The 18885-nt window shown below is 38.8% G+C and overlaps 1 long non-coding RNA gene across 1 annotated transcript in view; it reads left to right on the top strand.

Annotated features, from left to right (window-relative positions):
• LOC134739477 (uncharacterized) overlaps positions 1 to 18885 on the top strand; it is a 33581-nt gene that overhangs the window by 4714 nt on the left and 9982 nt on the right. The window contains exons 2-3 of the long non-coding RNA XR_010126158.1: positions 6748 to 6960; positions 17207 to 17323. This is a non-coding gene — a long non-coding RNA (uncharacterized LOC134739477). The remainder of the gene's footprint in view (positions 1 to 6747; positions 6961 to 17206; positions 17324 to 18885) is intronic.

Here is an 18885-nt window from a genome sequence, read left to right as displayed (position 1 = left end):
TGCAGAGGAAGCAGAGAGAGACTCCTGCTTGGTGCCCAAGAGGGCACTTTGCTTGCATTTCTCAAATGCAGGAAATAAGGAGAGTCCATGGAACTCGAAGGGGAAAGAGGAATGCCATTATGACCCATAATGCAGTCTGGGTTCTAAACTAAGCATCAGATCTTTCTAATGAGTCACTGTATCTCTCTTAATTTGCATTGATCACCTTGTATGCACAGTCGCTAGGGCATCCCTGAAATCATGGGCTTTTTATGTTTTACCACCTTTTACTTATTCCACTCCAATTCTGATTCTTAATAAATTAGATACATTTCTCTCAACCTGTGTCTTAACAACACTGAATTACCAAACCCTTCTGACGAAAAAAAAGAAAAAAGGCCAAAAAGCAGTCTTGTTCTGCTGTCAGAATAATTAATTCAAATGTAAACTTTCGAAACACCTACAATCTGTAATTCTGGTTTTCATTAAGACTGAGTCCTGTGGCCCTATGTATGTGGGGCAGGCTAACCAGACTGAGTTAGAACTTCCTCTCTGGTGCAGTCCAGTAGCTCTATGTAACCCAAATAGAGGTCTTTAGTTCTATTAATAAATGTTATTCTATGAGATAGAATAACTCTGTAGTATGTGTTTAGTGGGGTAAAGATTGGGTGAGTAGTTTATAGGTCAATTAGTTGGAGGTTCAAGGGGTAAGAAGGGGAGTGATCATTGGAATGACTAAGATGTAAATTCAGAATGATTGTTCAGAAGATTGATTCAGAAGATCAAATGAAGATCAAATGATTGAAATGAAGCAAGAAGTTTAGAGAAAAAAGCATAAAAAGAAACAAACAAAGCCTCTAAGAAATATGGATTGTATGAAAAGACCAAATCTACGTCTGATTGGTGTACCTGAAAGAGACGGGGAGAATGGAACCAAGTTGGAAAACACTCTGCAGGATATTATCCAGGAGAACTTCCCCAACCTAGCAAGGCAGGCCAACATTCAAATTCAGGAAATACAGAGAACGCCACAAAGATACTTCTCGAGAAGAGCAACTCCAAAACACATAATTGTCAGATTCACCAAAGTTGAAATGAAGGAAAAAATGTTAAGGGCAGCCAGAGAGAAAGGTCGGGTTACCCACAAAGGGAAGCCCTTTAGACTAACAGCAGATCTCTTGGCAGAAACTACCAGCCAGAAGAGAGTGGGGGCCAATATTCAACATTCTTAAAGAAAAGAATTTTCAACCCAGAATTTCACATCCAGCCAAACTAAGCTTCATAAGTGAAGGAGAAATAAAATCTTTACAGATAAGCAAATGCTGAGAGATTTTGTCACCACTAGGCCTGCCTACAAGAGCTCCTGAAGGAAGCACTAAACATGGAAAGGAACAACCGGTACCAGCCACTGCAAAAACATGCCAAATTGTAAAGACCATCAAGGCTAGGAAGAAACTGCATCAACTAACGAGAAAAATAACCAGTTAACATCATAATGACAGGGTCAAATTCACACATAACAATATTAACCTTAAATGTAAATGGGCTAAATGCTCCAATTAAAAGACACAGACTGGCAAATTGGATAAAGAGTCAAGACCCATCAGTGTGCTGTATTCAGGAGACCCATCTCACATGCAGAGACACACATAAGCACACAATAAAGGGATGGAGGAAGATCTACCAAGCAAATGGAAAACCAAAAAAAGGCAGGGGTTGCAATCCTAGTCTCTGATTAAACAGACTTTAAACCAACAAAGATCAAAAGAGACAAGACCATTACATAATGGTAAAGGGATCCATTCAACAAGAAGAGCTAACTATCCTAAATAGATATGCACCCAATACAGGAGCACCCAGATTCATAAAGCAAATCCTTAGACACCTACAAAGAGACTTAGACTCCCACACAGCAATAATGGGAGACTTTAACACCCCACTGTCAACATTAGACAGATCTACGAGACAGAAAGTGAAAAAGGATATCCAGGAATTAAATTCAGCTTTGCACCAAGCAGACCTAATAGACATCTACAGAACTCTCCACCCCAAATTAATAGAATATACATTCTTCTCAACACCACATTGCACTTATTCCAAAATTGACCACATCGTTGGAAGTAAAGCACTCCTCAGCAAATGTAAAAGAACAGAAATTATAACAAACTGTCTCTCAGACCATAGTGCAATCAAACTAGAACTCAGGATTAAGAAACTCACTCAAAACCACTCAATTACGTGGAAACTGAACAACCTGCTCCTGAATGACTACTGGGTACATAACGAAATGAAGGCAGAAATAAAGATGTTCTTTGAAACCAGTGCAAATGAAGACACAACATACCAGAATCTCTGGGACACATTTAAAGCATGGGTAGAGGGAAATTTATAGCACTAAATGCCCACAAGAGAAAGCAGGAAAGATCTAAAATTGACACCTTAACATCACAATTAAAAGAACTAGAGAAGCAAGAGCAAACACATTCAAAAGCTAGTGGAAGGCAAGAAATAACTAAGATCAGAGCAGAATTGAAGGAGATAGAGACACAAAAAAATCTTCAAAAAATCAGTGAATCCAGGAGCTCATTTTTTGAAAAGATCAACAAAATTGATAGACCACTAGCAAGACTAATAAAGAAGGAAAGATAGAAGAATCACATAGACGCAATAATAAATGATAAAAGGGATATCACCATCGATCCCACAGAAATACAAACTACCATCAGAGAATACTATAAACACCTCTACACGGATAAACTAGAAAATCTAGAAGAAATGGATAAATTCCTGGACACATACACCCTCCCAAGACTAAACCAGGAAGAAGTTGAATCTCTCAATAGACCAATAACAGGCTCTGAGATTGAGGCAATAATTAATAGCCTACCAACCAAAAAAAGTCTGGGACCAGACAGATTCACAGCCAAATTCTACCAGAGGTATAAGGAGGAGCTGGTACCATTCCTTCTGAAACTATTCCAATCAATAGAAAAAGAGGGAATCCTCCCTAACTCATTTTATGAGGCCAGCATCATCCTGATACCAAAGCTGGGTGGAGACACAACAAAAAAAGAGAATTTTAGACCAATATCCCTGATGAACATTAATGCAAAAATCCTCAATAAAATACTGCAAACCGAATCCAGCAGCACATCAAAAAGCTTATCCACCATGATCAAGTGGATTTCAACCCTGGGATGCAAGGCTGGTTCAACATATGCAAATCAATAAATGCAATCCATCCTATAAACAGAACCAAAGACAAAAACCACATGATTATCTCAATAGATGCAGAAAAGGCCTTTGACAAAATTCAACAGCCCTCCATGTTAAAAACTCTCAATAAATTAGGTATTGATGGGTCGTATCTCAAAATAATAAGAGCTATTTATGACAAACCCACGGCCAATATCATACTGAGTGGGCAAAAACTGGAAGCATTCCCTTTGAAAGCTGGCACAAGACAGGGATGCCCTCTCTCACCACTCCAGTCAACATAGTGTTGGAAGTTCTGTCCAGGGCTATCAGGCAGGAGAAAGAAATAAAGGGTATTCAATTAGGAAAAGAGGAAGTCAAATTGTCCCTGTTTGCAGATGACATAATTGTATATTTAGAAAACCCCATCATCGCAGCCCAAAATTTCCTTAAGCTGATAGGCAACTTCAGCAAAGTCTCAGGATATAAAATGAATGTGCAAAAATCACAAGCATTCTTATACACCAATAACAGACAAACAGCCAAATCATGAGTGAACTCCCATACACAATTGCTTCAAAGAGAATAAAATACCTAGGAATCCAACTTACAAGGGATGTGAAGGGCCTCTTCAAGGAGAACTACAAACCACTGCTCAACAAAATAAAAGAGGACACAAACAAATGGAAGAACATACCATGCTCATGGATAGGAAGAATCAGTATCATGAAAATGTCCATACTGCCAAAGGTAATTTATAGATTCAATGCCATCCCCATCAAGCTACCAATGACTTTCTTCACAGAATTAGAAAAATCTACTTTAAAATTCATATGGAACCAAAAAAGAGCCTGCATTGCCAAGACAATCCTAAGCAAAAAGAACAAAGCTGGAGGCATCACGCTACCTGACTTCAAACTATACTACAAGGCTACAGTAACCAAAACAGCATGGTACTGGTACCAAAACAGAGATATAGACCAATGGAACAGAACAGAGCCCTCAGAAATAATACCACACATCTACAACCATCTGATCTTTGACAAACCTGACAAAAACAAGCAATGGGGAAAGGATTCCCTATTTAATAAATGGTGCTGGGAAAACTGGCTAGCCATATGTAGAAAGCTGAAACTGGATCCCTTCCTTACACCTTATATGAAATTAATTCAAGATGGATTAAAGACTTAAATGTTAGACCTAGGAAGTACCATTCAGGACGTAGGCATGGGCAAGGACTTCATGTCTAAAACACCAAAAGCAATGGCAACAAAAGCCAAAATTGACAAATGAGATCTCATTAAACTAAAGAGCTTCTGCACAGCAAAAGAAACTACCATCAGAGTGAACAGGCAACCTACAGAATGGGAGAAAATTTTTGCAATCTACTCATCTGACAAAGGGCTAATATCCATAATCTACAAAGAACTCAAACAAACTTACAAGACAAAAACAAACGACCCCGTCAACAAGTGGGCAAACGATATGAACAGACACTTCTCAAAAGAAGACATTTATGCAGCCAACAGACACATGAAAAAATGCTAATCATCATTGGCCATCAGAGAAATGCAAATCAAAACCACAATGAGATACCATCTCACACCAGTTAGAATTAAAAAGTCAGGAAACAACAGGTGCTGGAGAGGATGTAGAGAAATAGGAACACTTTTACACTGTTGGTGGGACTGTAAACTAGTTCAACCATTGTGGAAGTCAGTATGGCAATTCTTCAGGGATCTAGAACTAGAAATACCATTTGACCCAGCCATCCCATTACTGGGTCTATACCCAAAGGATTATAAACCATGCTGCTATAAAGACACATGCACACATATGTTTACTGCGGCGCTATTCACAGTAGCAAAGAGTTTGAACCAACCCAAATGTCCATCAATGATAGACTGGATTAAGAAAATGTGGCACATATACACCATGGAATACTATGCAACCATAAAAAGAGTGAGTTCATGTCCTTTGTAGGGACATGGATGAAGCTGGAAACCATCATTCTCAGCAAACTATTGCAAGGACGAAAAACCAAACACCGCATGTTCTCACTCATAGGTGGGAATTGAACAATGAGAACACGTGGACATAGGAAGGGGACCATCATACACCGGGGCCTGTCATGGGGTAGGGGGAGGAGGGAGGGATAGCATTAGGAGATATACCTAATTCAAATGACGAGTTAATGTGTGCAGCACACCAACGTGGCACATGTATACATATGTAACAAACCTGCACGTTGTGCTTATGCACCCTAGAACTTAAAGTATAAAAATAAATAAGTAAATAAATAAATAAAAATAAAAGTGTTCCTTTAAAAAAATAGGAGTGGAATGACATTTGTAATGTCTAGAGTTTAGAGAAGTCTTGGCTAAAGTATGTTGAAATTGATGGGCATGTGACTCTAAAATTAGGTTTTAGACAATCTATGTGGCTCTTATTCATTTATCACTTGATGGAAATTATGGTGATGCTTAAATTCCTGCAGATCCTAAAGGAAATTTTTCAGCCAGCAGCCTTCTCTTTAGCCTCTGGAAGCATTCTTAGCTGGCACAGAGGACTTCATCCTCTTCATCACTGGAAGAGTGTTTCAAGGGCATGTTCAACATTGCTCAACAAATATTTGTCTGGAACTTTCTGATTTCTAGTCATAATAGCAAGTCGAATGAGTTGTACTTCAAAACATTTTTTAAGTCAAAGTGATAAGGTGGAAATAGAGTGGGCTTTGGAATGAGACAGGTCAAATGCTGGCAGTATAACTTCGGACATGAATTATTTAGTTTCCCAAGTCTCCACTTTTACATAAGTTACCTTTTTTTTTTTTAGCAATATTGTCTACCTTGTCTGACTGTTGTCTGGAATAAGTAAGATGCTGTGTCAGTTATGATGGGGTGGGTTATGCCGCAATAATAAACAGTCCCACAAATTCCAGCTTAAAACAACCAAGTGTATTTCTCTCTGGAGCTGTGGTGTCTCTAGCTCTGATCCTAAGCAGTCATCCTTCAGCTCTTTACTCAGGAGTCAAGACTGATAGAGCTCACTGGTTGTTACATTGCAGTTTGCCATGGCAGAGAGAAAGGAGACTCTGCAGGATCCTGCATGGGCAAGTCAGGGCTACATTCTAAAATGGCAAGTCTTTTTCAGATACAGGCTGTGATAGAGGTGGTGATCAATTTCAGATTCACTGTATCTTCTAAGAAGCTGGTGCAGAGTCCTCCTCTTCCTCATGCAGGTTACCTTCTGGGACATTCCAGCATCTGCAGGGCCATCAGGCTTACATGTACCCATGTGCCTGCCCCTTTCTGGCATGGAACCTGAGAATGGACCGTCATAGTCTGGTGGGATCAGCCCATCTTTGATCAACTTCCAGATCTGCTGGCTAGAGTTGGCATTGACTGTTTGGTTGGTTTCACTGGGATCTTATGAGGCCTTTTTGTCATGGCAGAGGATGCTGGAGGCATGCCTCTTCGGTTGCCTGAGCAAGATGCATGGCTGTGGCCACGGTACTCAAAGAAAAATAACATATCTGACTTTTTTTCTCTTAAAAATTACATTATCTTTTAGGTGAATGAGAATCAAGCAGATTCTCCTGGACACATCCACAAGCTGAAGGCAGAGAAGGCCTGCAAGAAGCCCCTGGCTAACCAGATAGGCCCCCAAGGTTAAGATCAAGGAAGTACAGGAGTTCCCCAAGGAGCCACTTCAGGCCAAGAAGGAGGTAACCAAGAATCTGTCCAAGCAGTAAGAGATGAAGACTTGAAGGCCCCCCTCTCTTATGTAAGCATAGTGGTTGATATGATTTGGCTCTGTGTCCCCACCCAAATCTCATTTCAAGTTGTAATCCCTGTGAGTCCAGGGAGGGTCCTGGTGGCAGGTGACTGGGTCATGGGGGCAGTTTCTCCCATGCTGTTCTCATGATAGGGAGTTCTCACAAGATCTGATGGTTTAAAAGTGGCAGTTTTCCCTGGACTCTCTCTTTCTCCTGCTGCCTTGCGAAGAAGGTGCTTTCTTCCCCTTCATCTTCTGCCATAATTGTAAGTTTTCTGAGGCGTCCCCAGCTATAGGGAACTGCAAGTCAATTAAACATCTTTTTTTTTTTTTTTAAATTACCCAGTCTCAGGTAGTATCTTTATAGCAATGTGAAAATGGGCTAATTATATCTATCAGTCACTCGGTAAAACAAGCCTTCATCTGCCATAAGAAAAAAGATAACATTGTAATTAGCCGAATAAATATATGTGTTGGATTTTGTTTTAATAAAGCATGTGTGAGTTGATTATGTACCATTTGTTGTCATGTCTGAACACAACCTCCTATGATATGTATGCACAAGGTTAACAAAAACACAAAACCTAGATACTGTTTAGGCTGAGAACTAGAATGACCACAGGGGTGGTCAGCTTCTCATCTATGGGGTGGACCCTGTCGGGTAAAGTTAATAAGAAGTCACTCAGTAAAGATTTAACACTAGATTTCTCTTTACAGTAGAAACTTACCTCACTAATTCAGATTAAAAGGAGGAAAAGGGATTTTGTCTTGAGAAAAAATTAAAATATTTTGTATGTCCAGACTAACAATAAGCATTTACCGTTTTATACAGAAATTTGAAAAATAAATTCTGACCAAATGACTTCTTTTGAGAACAGATTTATTGAATACATAAGAGTGATTTATAGTTAGTGTACTTGCAAGTAAATGGGTATAAATAAATGACTTCTTCAGAAGTGTTTGGGATCCTTAAATGATTGTCTAAAGTAATTTAAGTATTCTGTCTTGTACCCTTGGCCATGCTACTAATTTTTTTAAACTCTTGCAGAATTAAACCTTAGCCCATCCCTGTAAGGAATGTCACAAAATACAAATTGTTGAGATCTGAATTAATGAGACTTTAGGTATATCAGTACATAATTTAAAGCCACTATGTTACCGGTCTTAGTAGTGACAAGGGAATAAGTAAATTGAATGTGTTACCAATTGTTAATTCATACTGAGGTTGCCAATTTACGCATTAAGAACTTAAGAATAAAGGAAGTAGGAATTTAACACAATGGGAGAAGATACTGAATGAGTTCTTTTATTTTTTCCCTTTCCCACCTCCTATGATAGATTTATTATTTTTCTGCTGATATGAAAATTATATATTCTATTTGACTAACCCACTACCACCTATACCTATCAACATTTGTGTTTTCTTTCTGATTAAAACAGGGACTTCAGAACTCTCTCAGCTCCCTCTTTTCTTCCCCACTTCCCCAGCCAAACTACGCACACCTGCTTTGTTGCTGTTACATGGAATTTTAGTTTTGGATCATCACACACACACACACACACACACACACACACACATTTTTTTCTTAAAAATTATTTAAATTAGTTATTTACTCAACCCTTATTCCTATATGACTGCCTAGATTTATTTCTCTTAGGTTATTTTTTCCAATAGTCTTTTCAAAATTGGGCTTTGAATACAAACTTTCTGAGCCTTGAATGTCTGACATCATATTTCTTGCTCCATCATTTTCAGATATTAGTTTTTCTGGGTATAAATTCTTTTTACCTCAGTACCTTGAAATAGTACTCCATTATCTTTTTGCCTCCACTGTTATTATGGATGAGTCTGATGTCAACCTAATCTTGTTCTTTTGAAGATTTTATGTTCTTCCTTTATGTAATCACTTATTATTTCTGTCTCTTTGATCTTAAATTTTATGACAATGTGTCAAGGTGTAGGGTTTTTTCATCTATTTTGTTGAGTTCTCTATGATAATCCATCAGAAGATTGAAATCTGAAGGATCAGAGATTTTTATCTTTCTTTGATTCTAGAATATTGTCCGTCTTTTAATATTTCCTTCTTTATACCTAGTTGTTTTTCTCATCAAGGTTTGCTGTGAGTTACGTGACATGTTTGTGTCTCTCCTACATCTCCCACAAATAGCTCTTTTGTATTTCCTACTCCTTAAAATAGTAATAGCTGATATTTATGCGGGATTAGTTATTTGCCAGAGACTCTTATGTGTACTGTGCATATATTAACTCATTTAATCCTCATTACAATCATATAGTGTAGGTACTATTGTTATCTACCCATTTTATAGATGAAAAAAAGTCATTACATATTAGTTAAGTGAATTGCTCAGAGTGTTTCAGCTAATATTTGCCAGAGTCGAGATTTGAACCCAGGCTTCAGGATCCAGGGTTGCACACTTTTAACCACTACACCATGTGGCCTTTTATTTATCTGTGATGCTATTGGTAAAGTTCTTTGACTTTGTAGCTTTCAGCTCCTAATTAACTTATTGATTGTATCTGTTCTGCTATTTATCTTTCCTGTTGAGATTTTATTTTAAATCATATTTTTAATACACAACTGTTTCCACCTGTTTTTTTTAATAACTACTAGTTCTTGCTTCGTGTTACTGTTAGCCTCCTTTATTTCTTGGAGAATATATGTTAGTTTATTTTCATTTGGAAGATATTAACTTAATCTACTATAGCTTGTTTATTGTGTAGGTGTTGCCCTATTTGGTTATCTAATATTCTTTGTGAGTTTGTAGTCACATCTGCAGTCTTCATTAGTAATGTGAATTGGCAGCAAAGGACAGTGTACCCTTCTTGGTTATTTAAGGAGTCAGCAGCTAGCCATCAGCCAGTAGGGTCTTCCTATGTTTTAGTCATAGTACCCAGTGCTCGTGGAATGAATAGAGAAGAAGGGACAACTCCAGGACCTGCCTCCATTTTTATCTACTCTTCACCACAACCAACACAACCCTGATGTAACTCTCCCACTAGGTGCCCTAGCTAGTGCTGACATTTTCCTGCTTCTCTGTCAAAGTTGTATTCCACCCAGTAGAATTTGAGGGAATGAAATTATATCACACAAGCTCTTCCCAAAATTTCTCCCATGATGATGTCCACCCTGCTACATCTTGATTGCTGTTTTTTGCCAAAACATTTTTAGTCTTCTCAGGGTTTCTCACATTTTTAACGATAGGTTTTTAGATCCTTTGAGGTCTGTCTTGAAATTGTGACATCTCCAGGGTTTGGTCCTGAGTAACTGCTTGCTGCCAATGCAAAGTAGCCATCTAATGAGGAACCAGAAACCCTGAACTCAGTCGTTAACTAAATATAGAAGTGGGAAGATAATGTTTTTGATATAATACAAATAAACAATTCATAGTGTAAATGAAGATTATCCCTCAACGGTACTCAATTGATAAGCTTATTTTGTCATTTCTTGCTAATGGTACATACAAACCTGTACGGACGGACTCCAAGGCTTCCCTCTTTTTTCATCACTCCATCTCCTTAGAGGAAGTTTAATGGAGGAAGTATAAATAGACTATAAATGGAACTTGGCTTCTGTAACCATCTTCTGCTATTCTTTCTTTCTCTTTTCCCATCATGCAATTAGGGTGACCTGGAATACCAGAAAGTGGGCATGGTGGGGTGCAGGGTATGAAAAGCTGGTTATGGATTTGGGCTTGTAATCCTGGCCCCAACAAACTGACCTGGTGAACATTGGACAAATGTGGCAGCACTGGGTTTTCATTCTGTTGTTAATTTTGATGATGTTTGAAGAAGTAATTGAAAAATGGCTAATTTTCAGAAAAGTGATCCTATTTTCCCATTTATTAAAATCCTAAAAGAATAGGTTTAAAATAATGTATTTTATAAAGTTTAACAGATTTTTTTTATCCACTTTTTTTTATTTTATTATTATTATACTTTAAGTTTTAGGGTACATGTGCACAATGTGCAGGTTAGTTACATATGTATACATGTGCCATGCTGGTGTGCTGCACCCATTAACTCGTCATTTAGCATTAGGCATATCTCCTAATGCTATCCCTCCCCCATCCCCCCACCCCACAACAGTCCCCAGAGTGTGATGTTCCCCTTCCTGTGTCCATGTGTTCTCATTGTTCAATTCCCACATATGAGTGAGAACATGCGGTGTTTGGTTTTTTGTCCTTGCGATAGTTTACTGAGAATGATGATTTCCAGTTTCATCCATGTCCCTACAAAGGACATGAACTCATCATTTTTTATGGCTGCATAGTATTCCGTGGTGTATATGTGCCACATTTTCTTAATCCAGTCTGTCATTGTTGGACCTTTGGGTTGGTTCCAAGTCTTTGCTATTGTGAATAGTGCCACAATAAACATACGTGTGCCTGTGTCTTTATAGCAGCATGATTTATAGTCCTTTGGGTATATACCCAGTAATGGGATGGCTGGGTCGAATGGTATTTCTAGTTCTAGATCCGTGAGGAATCGCCACATTGACTTCCACAATGGTTGAACTAGTTTACAGTCCCACCAACAGTGTAAAAGTGTTCCTATTTCTCCACATCCTCTCCAGCACCTGTTGTTTCCTGACTTTTTAAAGATTGCCATTCTAACTGGTGTGAGATGGTATCTCATTGTGGTTTTGATTTTCATTTCTCTCATGGCCAGTGATGGTGAGCATTTTTTCATGTGTTTTTTGGCTGCATAAATGTCTTCTTTTGAGAAGTGTCTGTTCATGTCCTTGGCCCACTTTTTGATGGGGTTGTTTGTTTTTTTCTTGCAAATTTGTTTGAGTTCATTGTAGATTCTGGATATTAGCCCTTTGTCAGATGAGTAGGTTGCGAAAATTTTCTCCCATTCTGTAGGTTGCCTGTTCACTCTGATGGTAGTTTCTTTTGCTGTGCAGAAGCTCTTATCTTCTGGACAGAAACACACAAGGAAGATGAAACATTTAATAAAAGGAGAAAATACAGGCCAGGTGCGGTGGCTCACACCTGTAATCCTAGCACTTTGGGAGGCCAAGGTAGGTGGATCACCTCAGGTGAGGAGTTCAAGACTGACCAATGTGGTGAAACGCTGTCTCTACTAAAAAAAAAAAAAAAAAAAAAAAAAAAAAATACAATATTAGCCAAACGTGGTAGTTCATGCCTGTAATCCCAGCTACTTGGAAGGCTGAGGCAGGAGAATCACCTGAACCTGGGAGGTAGAGGTGGCAGTGAGCCAAGATCACACCATTGTACTCCAGCCTGGGCAACAAGAGTGAAACTCCATCTTAAAAAAGCAAAAAGGAGAAAATACAAATCATAACTATCATTTATTGAGCACTTACTGTGTTAGACACTGTACCAGAACTTTAAATACCTTATCTCATTTATTCTTCACTGCAATTCTATGAAAAGTGCTATTATTATCTCTATTTTACCTAGAAGGAAGCTAAAGCTTAGAGAGTTTAGGTTTCTTTGTTTTGTTTTGTTTCAGCAATCAGTTTATTGACTTATAGAGTCTGTCAACTTGGGTAAGTTGACAGACTCTATAAGGAATCTGGAAACCCAGGCAAATAGCCAAATTGACTAATCCTATTTTAGAAATGTTGGATAATGAATGTGCTGAAGGATGCAGGTGACTATTTCCAGAATTTATAGTGAGAATCCCATAGATCACCAACAGGCATCATCCTTTACTTCTGAACACCACAAACAACTTCTCATTCAAGTAACTGGTATTTGATTAGCATAATTATCACGGTAATGAATTGCCATAATGTTGGAAAACATATCTGAGAAGTTGGAAGTTTATTTATAAAGTGATGTCTTGTGTGTGCAGGTATACACATACATACATACATACATACATATATGTTTGTCCATAGGTATATACATGTGTGTGTATATATATATGTATATATATATGTATATATGTATATATATGTGTATATATATATATATATAAAATAAGATACCATAAAAACAACACAGTGAGCACTTAATTGCTTGGTGTGTAGGACTGGTTTTTGTTTTCCTCCCCATGAGACTAGTAGTATTGAAGGACTTAGTACGCCTACTGGACTCACACTATCCTGGTAGCAAGCTCTGGAAGAGACATCAGAGGCAAAAGAGCCACCATATTTGAGAAACCATATTGTCACTGCAAAGCTGCTGCTCATTGTTTTGTGGTTCAGTCATATACCTAGACCTTTCAAAGTAATAGAAAAATGATCTGCCAGGTGTTCCTCCAGGCTGTCCACAATTAAGAAACATTTTCTCTGGTAGCTTACAGAAGAAAATTAGGGGTGGAAAAGAAGACTTCTCTTAACAATTTATTTATTCTGCAGACTTTGATGGACCATCCCTCACTATTTGTTATGGTACTAAATCCTGCAGAATACAAGTAAAGGTATAATGTATACAGTCCCTGTCTCTGGTCTATCTCTAAGAAATAATTATAAAATTATTTATAGATCTTGTATCTCATGGCAGCTTTTTCAAAATTTGATTGTGTCCAAGAATTGTCCTAGGTGTTTATCAAAAATGCAGATTTCACAACCCTCATATATTTTAAATCAGGAGAATTAGCAAGTGGCATTAAGTCAGCTGCATATAAGAGAACAATCTAAAATAACTTCAACTGCTTGAATAAGTTAGCAGCTTATTTCCTCTGGAGGAAGACAGTCCAAGCCCGATCTGCTGGCACCATAGGGACCCAAGGTTCTTTCTGTTTTACCACCGTATGTGCCTGGCTTACATCCACAGAGTCACCTCATGATCTGGAATGGCTTCTTGTCTCTAGCCATGCTGTCCACTTCCAGGCTAGCAGCAAGAGAAACGGGAGAAGAAAACTTTGTATTCTTTCCCATTGAAGGAGGCTTCCTGGAAATCCTGCATAGCATATCTCCTTTTATTTGATTGGTCAAAACTTTGTCACATGGAAAAGAAGCTCAAGTATATGGCTAATTCTACTTAAGTCAAGATCATCTTATTAAAGAGGAAAGGCACTATGATGTTGGGGTAGGCAACTAGTAAGCTCCAGTAGATGTAGAATGTTGCCCCAGGAACCTGAAATTTTAACAAGTTTCCTGAAAAATGTTGATGCAAGTGGCTCATGGAATGCACGTTAAGTAACAGTATCATACGAAATCAGAATAAGGGGGAAATTGGCTGATGTTATGGCGGTTTTTTAAAGTCTATTTGATGGAGGCAGTAAGCCCAAGGAAAATGTACTCTCCTTTATAATGACTATTGGAAAATTGGGTATCAATGTTAATTAAAAATTTTAATTTAACTAAGTATTGCCTTATTATATGTGTGTTATTATTTCCAAATATTTAGAAGAAACACTGAGCACACACATGTACACACACACAGATTGATCTGTGCGAATCTTTCAGGTGGAAAGACAAGTGAATCTTTCAGGTGGAATCTTGAATGATGTAAAACCTCAGAATTATCAGTATGATTGCTAATTATAACTGAACAGTTATTTTACTTTTCTAAGTTCTGATTTCAGAAAAAGAGGTGTTTGTTTATAAAACATGCTTTGGTTTGTATTCCTGGCTTCTATTATTTAGGCTACACTTCCCTTTTCCCTCCCTCCTCCTTTCCCTGACAAACAAACTTTCTTGTTCGGCAGCTTTGACAAAAAAAAAAAAAAAAAGCACTTTACAGCCCATATCCTTTCTTTTCATAAACTGATTGCTTTAAAAGAGCCATCACATCCATTTGCTGTAAGCCAAGCCAGTCTGGCCATTACTGGAATTTCCAAAAGTTCCAAAAGTTCAGCAGCTGGGTCAGATCAGTCTAATGGAGTGGCTAGAGGGACTGACAGCCACCCCAGGGCTCATGGTGCCACCCAAAAACCACAGGGCCTGAACATGCTCCCCAAAGTTTGGCAGCAGGAGGGCCAAGCAGCTGCTTTGATTCTGAGAGCTCAGTTGTGGTGCAGAAGCTAGAAGACACAAGGATCTCTTTAATAAACGTTAGCAGAAAGAATTGATATGTAGGTACTAGGAGGAACTGTAAGCCTAGAAATACTGTTCAGAATATGAAGGGGGTGATACTACCTACAGCCTCTTGGTTAACATTTATTAAGAACATCTATGTGCCAAGCCCACTGAAGGGCTCAACATACTTTAACCTTCACAGTAATCCTGAGAGGTAAGTAGTAATACCCCCATTTATACTAGAGAAAATTAAAACAGATAATTTTCAGTGGATGTAATAACTTTCAATGGGGATCATTTTAATGGAGCAAGACAAAAATGTCAGGCCTTTTTGTTTTATCACAGAGATTTCTCCATGAAGACTGAATAGACTCATCAGAGAAAAATGAAATTGTGGTGAGGAACTGCAAATAAATGTGATCACATTTGTGAAACAACACAGAAAAATTAGAGAACTGAATAACAAAACTTCCAGTTTGACTAGTTATATTCCCATTAAATCTAGAAATAAGAAAATTATTCTGACAGTCTCCCATTAAAACAGAAGAACATCCAATAGAGAAGTAGTGTTTTTTTTGTTTATTTTATTTTATTTATATATATTTTTAATGACGAGAGTAATGATGGAAATGGGTAATGTAGCCAACCTAAAAGCTCACATGCTGAATTGATGGGGTTCCCACGGTGGACAGTGGGGCAAACACCCCAGAAAACTGTGGTGCTCTCAGAGCCAGTCAAATCCACTTCATATCGGTGCATGTCAAAATGGTTTTTTATATGATAGTCATCTGGGCAACAGAAGAAATTTAAGAAGACAGAAAGGAAAAATCTTTTGTACCTTAAACCCAGATCCAGTCTTAAGAATAGGGACTTCAAACTCTGGGATAAGATAAGCAAAGGATTAAATAGGAAATTTACAATGCATGGAGATAAGTGCGAGGTTTATGCACGCATGTAAGCTGCAGCCTGAATAATATCACCACTAATACTGTCAGGCATAAGATTGAGAGACCACACAGACCTACCCTCTGCATTCTGATTGTGAGGAAGACTTGGTGTTTCTTCTTCCAAACCAGAGCAGAAACAGGCACAGCACCCGCTTTGTGCTCAGGTACTCAGTATAAACTTGTTGCAGGGAGGAAGGTAGAAAGAAAAAAGAAAAAGAATCGTTGGTTAGATGTTTGAACGTAAGTCTCCTGAGCAGCTAGAAATGAAAGATCTTCCTTACCTTGATTGCCTGTCTATAGAACTTTATAAAAAATAGAATAACTCTGGGGGACCATGAAATTGTATTCATGCTTTATAATTTATGAGTGCTATGTACACTGTGACTACCAGACACTAAAAAACTCCTTTGGAAAGTGTATAATTTTGTTAAGGAGTAAGACAAACTGTAAACAAGGCAAACTCATCAATTTCAAACTTTCAGCACAGAGGTGTTTTGGAGTGGCTTAGCCTCTTGAGCTCTGCCTCCCTCCACTGCCCATTTTATCTATCATCTATAAGACGGGGTTTCATTGTGTCATCCAGGCTGGAGTGCAGTGGCACAATCACAGCTTACTGCAGCCTTGACTTCCCAGGCTGAAGTGATCCTCCCGCCTCAGCCTCCTGAGTAACTGGGATTACAGGGGTGCACCACCACACCTGGCTAACTTTTTAATTTTTTTAGAGACCATGTCTTGCTATGTTGCCCAGGCTGGTTTCAAACTCCTGGGCTCAAGTCATCCTCCTGCCTCAGCCTGCCAAGTAGCTGAGATTACAAGAGCCAGCCTTTGTGCTCAGCCTCCCATCTCCCATTTTAGAATCCCTGGTAAAAGAAGGGTGCTGGACCTGCATCCACCAATTGAGCCCCCATCTGCAGAGGGCACTTGGTGTGGTCTTTGTTTTCCCACACCGCTGCAAACGTTCAGGTTAGCACTTAGTAAGTACCTAGAGGGGCCATATGAAGCTGGAAGGACTGTCTTTATAAGACTGGACCACATGGCCTTCCAACAGGCACTGTCATGAACCACTTGCCCTGCCTGTCTTCCACTTTGCCTTCCAACATATTTCCCATCTCCTAGGCTGATTTCTTCTTCAGGACCTCACCATTCTGACCTGACAGTGGCCTCGCTCTTGGCTTCTCAACAACATCAGCAAAGATTCTAGGGCTTGGTTTATAAGTGCTAAAGACTCTGAGGGAGAACTATAGGAGGATTAAGGCCTGTCCACTCTTAGAAAATGGCCAAGACAGATTTCTGCTGAATCAACATTACATACATCACACATGTAAATGATATCCTTTGATTTGTAACCAGGTCTGTCATTGCAATAGGCCTGGAGGCCTTGAGAAGGATTGCACCATTCCCCACTAGTGGAGAGCCAGGGTGGTCCATTTGCCATCACTGCATCCCAGCTTCTCAGCATTGGACCAGGTGAGTTTCAGCACTATAATTTGGAATGCACATTTTGTTGCCCAGAAATAACTTTTCCTCATACACCTAGAGAGTAAATCCCAATTACCAAGATGCTCAGTTTAGGAACCTATGTGTGCATCTGTATGTATACCAATGAACAAGACACAGGGACACATCTCTTACTATTACAGGCTTTTGTTTTATCTTAATACCTGTTGTGACATTGCTTCACAAAAGGAAGTTGCTTTGCCAACAGTTCACTGTGGCGTATAGACTGTTTATAATGGTGTCAGCTCATAAACCCCATACTGTCCTCGTTGGGGATTGCTGAACATGAAAAGTATGTGGTGTAACTGGGTGCAACTTGCATGGCTACTGTCTTAGCTCAAGCTGCTATAAGAAAATACCATAGACTGGGTGACTTAACAGACATTTATTTCTCATTGTTCTGGAGTCTGAGAAGTCCAAGACCAAGGTGTTGGCAGATTCCATTCCTGGTGGAGGTCATTTTCCTGGCTTGCAGATGGCCACCTTCTCACTGTGTCCTCACATGGCAGGGAGAGAGACAGAGAGAGAGATCTCTGGTCTCTCCTTCTAAGGACACTAATACCATCATGGGACACCACCCTATGATGTCATCTAACTCTAATCACCTCCCAAAGGTCCCACCTCCAAATACCATCACACTGGGGGTTAGGATTTCAGTATATGAATTTAGCGGATACACAAATAGCCCATAACAGATACATTAACAAAACTAAAACTAGGCATTAATTGTCTCAGCTTAAATTTCAGGCTCCAGGGGCAGGCATTGCCATATCTTTCCATACTACTTCCCTAGGTGAGGATTTTAAGAAGTTAGAAGTGTTATATCATATTGAACTTTATAGTCAAAAAGCACAGGTGAGTCAAAAAGCACATTTATTTATTAGAAATAAATGTGTTGCCTTCTCATCATGTCAAGTGGCCACTGGCTAACTGTAGCACTGTGATCTTGGAAAGAAAGTAATGACTATATTTACTTGGTTTCCCTACAAATAGGGCATGTGATACATTGCAGAATTTTGAGTGAAAATACTGAGGTATGAGTCTTAATATAACATCACTGACTATAGGATCTTGAATAAAACATTTAGTGTGTTTAGCCTCAGTCTTCTTGTTTGTAAAATGAGAATCACAGTTACCTTGTTGGTTAAAATGGCTATATGATAAGCTAAGTCATTTGATATTTATAGGCTCAGTTTCTTCTTTGCCTTATGGGGGGTGACAGTTATTAAATGAGCAAACATGTAAAAGTATGTTATGAAATAATAAATCCTAAAATGCTATATATTTTCTGAAGCTGTTTTCAACTCAGATAATTGTAACTCTGTGGTCACAACATACCTTTTCCATGAGAATGGAAACTTTTGTCCTTTACCTCTGTAGCCCCACTGCTAAGTTCAATGCCTAGCATATTGTGGACAGTGAATACATGTGAACTGAATGAAAGGAGTGAAGGAACTGAATTCTCTGTCATGGGAATAAGCTGGCTGCCTTGCCCTTCCAGGAAAAAGTTAATGCTTTAAGGCTACAAATGT

This window comes from Pongo pygmaeus, chromosome 3 (assembly GCF_028885625.2).
Source record: "Pongo pygmaeus isolate AG05252 chromosome 3, NHGRI_mPonPyg2-v2.0_pri, whole genome shotgun sequence".
NCBI lineage: Eukaryota > Metazoa > Chordata > Mammalia > Primates > Hominidae > Pongo > Pongo pygmaeus.
The sequence above is the reverse complement of the archived record's forward strand: the minus strand, read 5'-3'. Positions and strand labels throughout refer to the sequence as shown.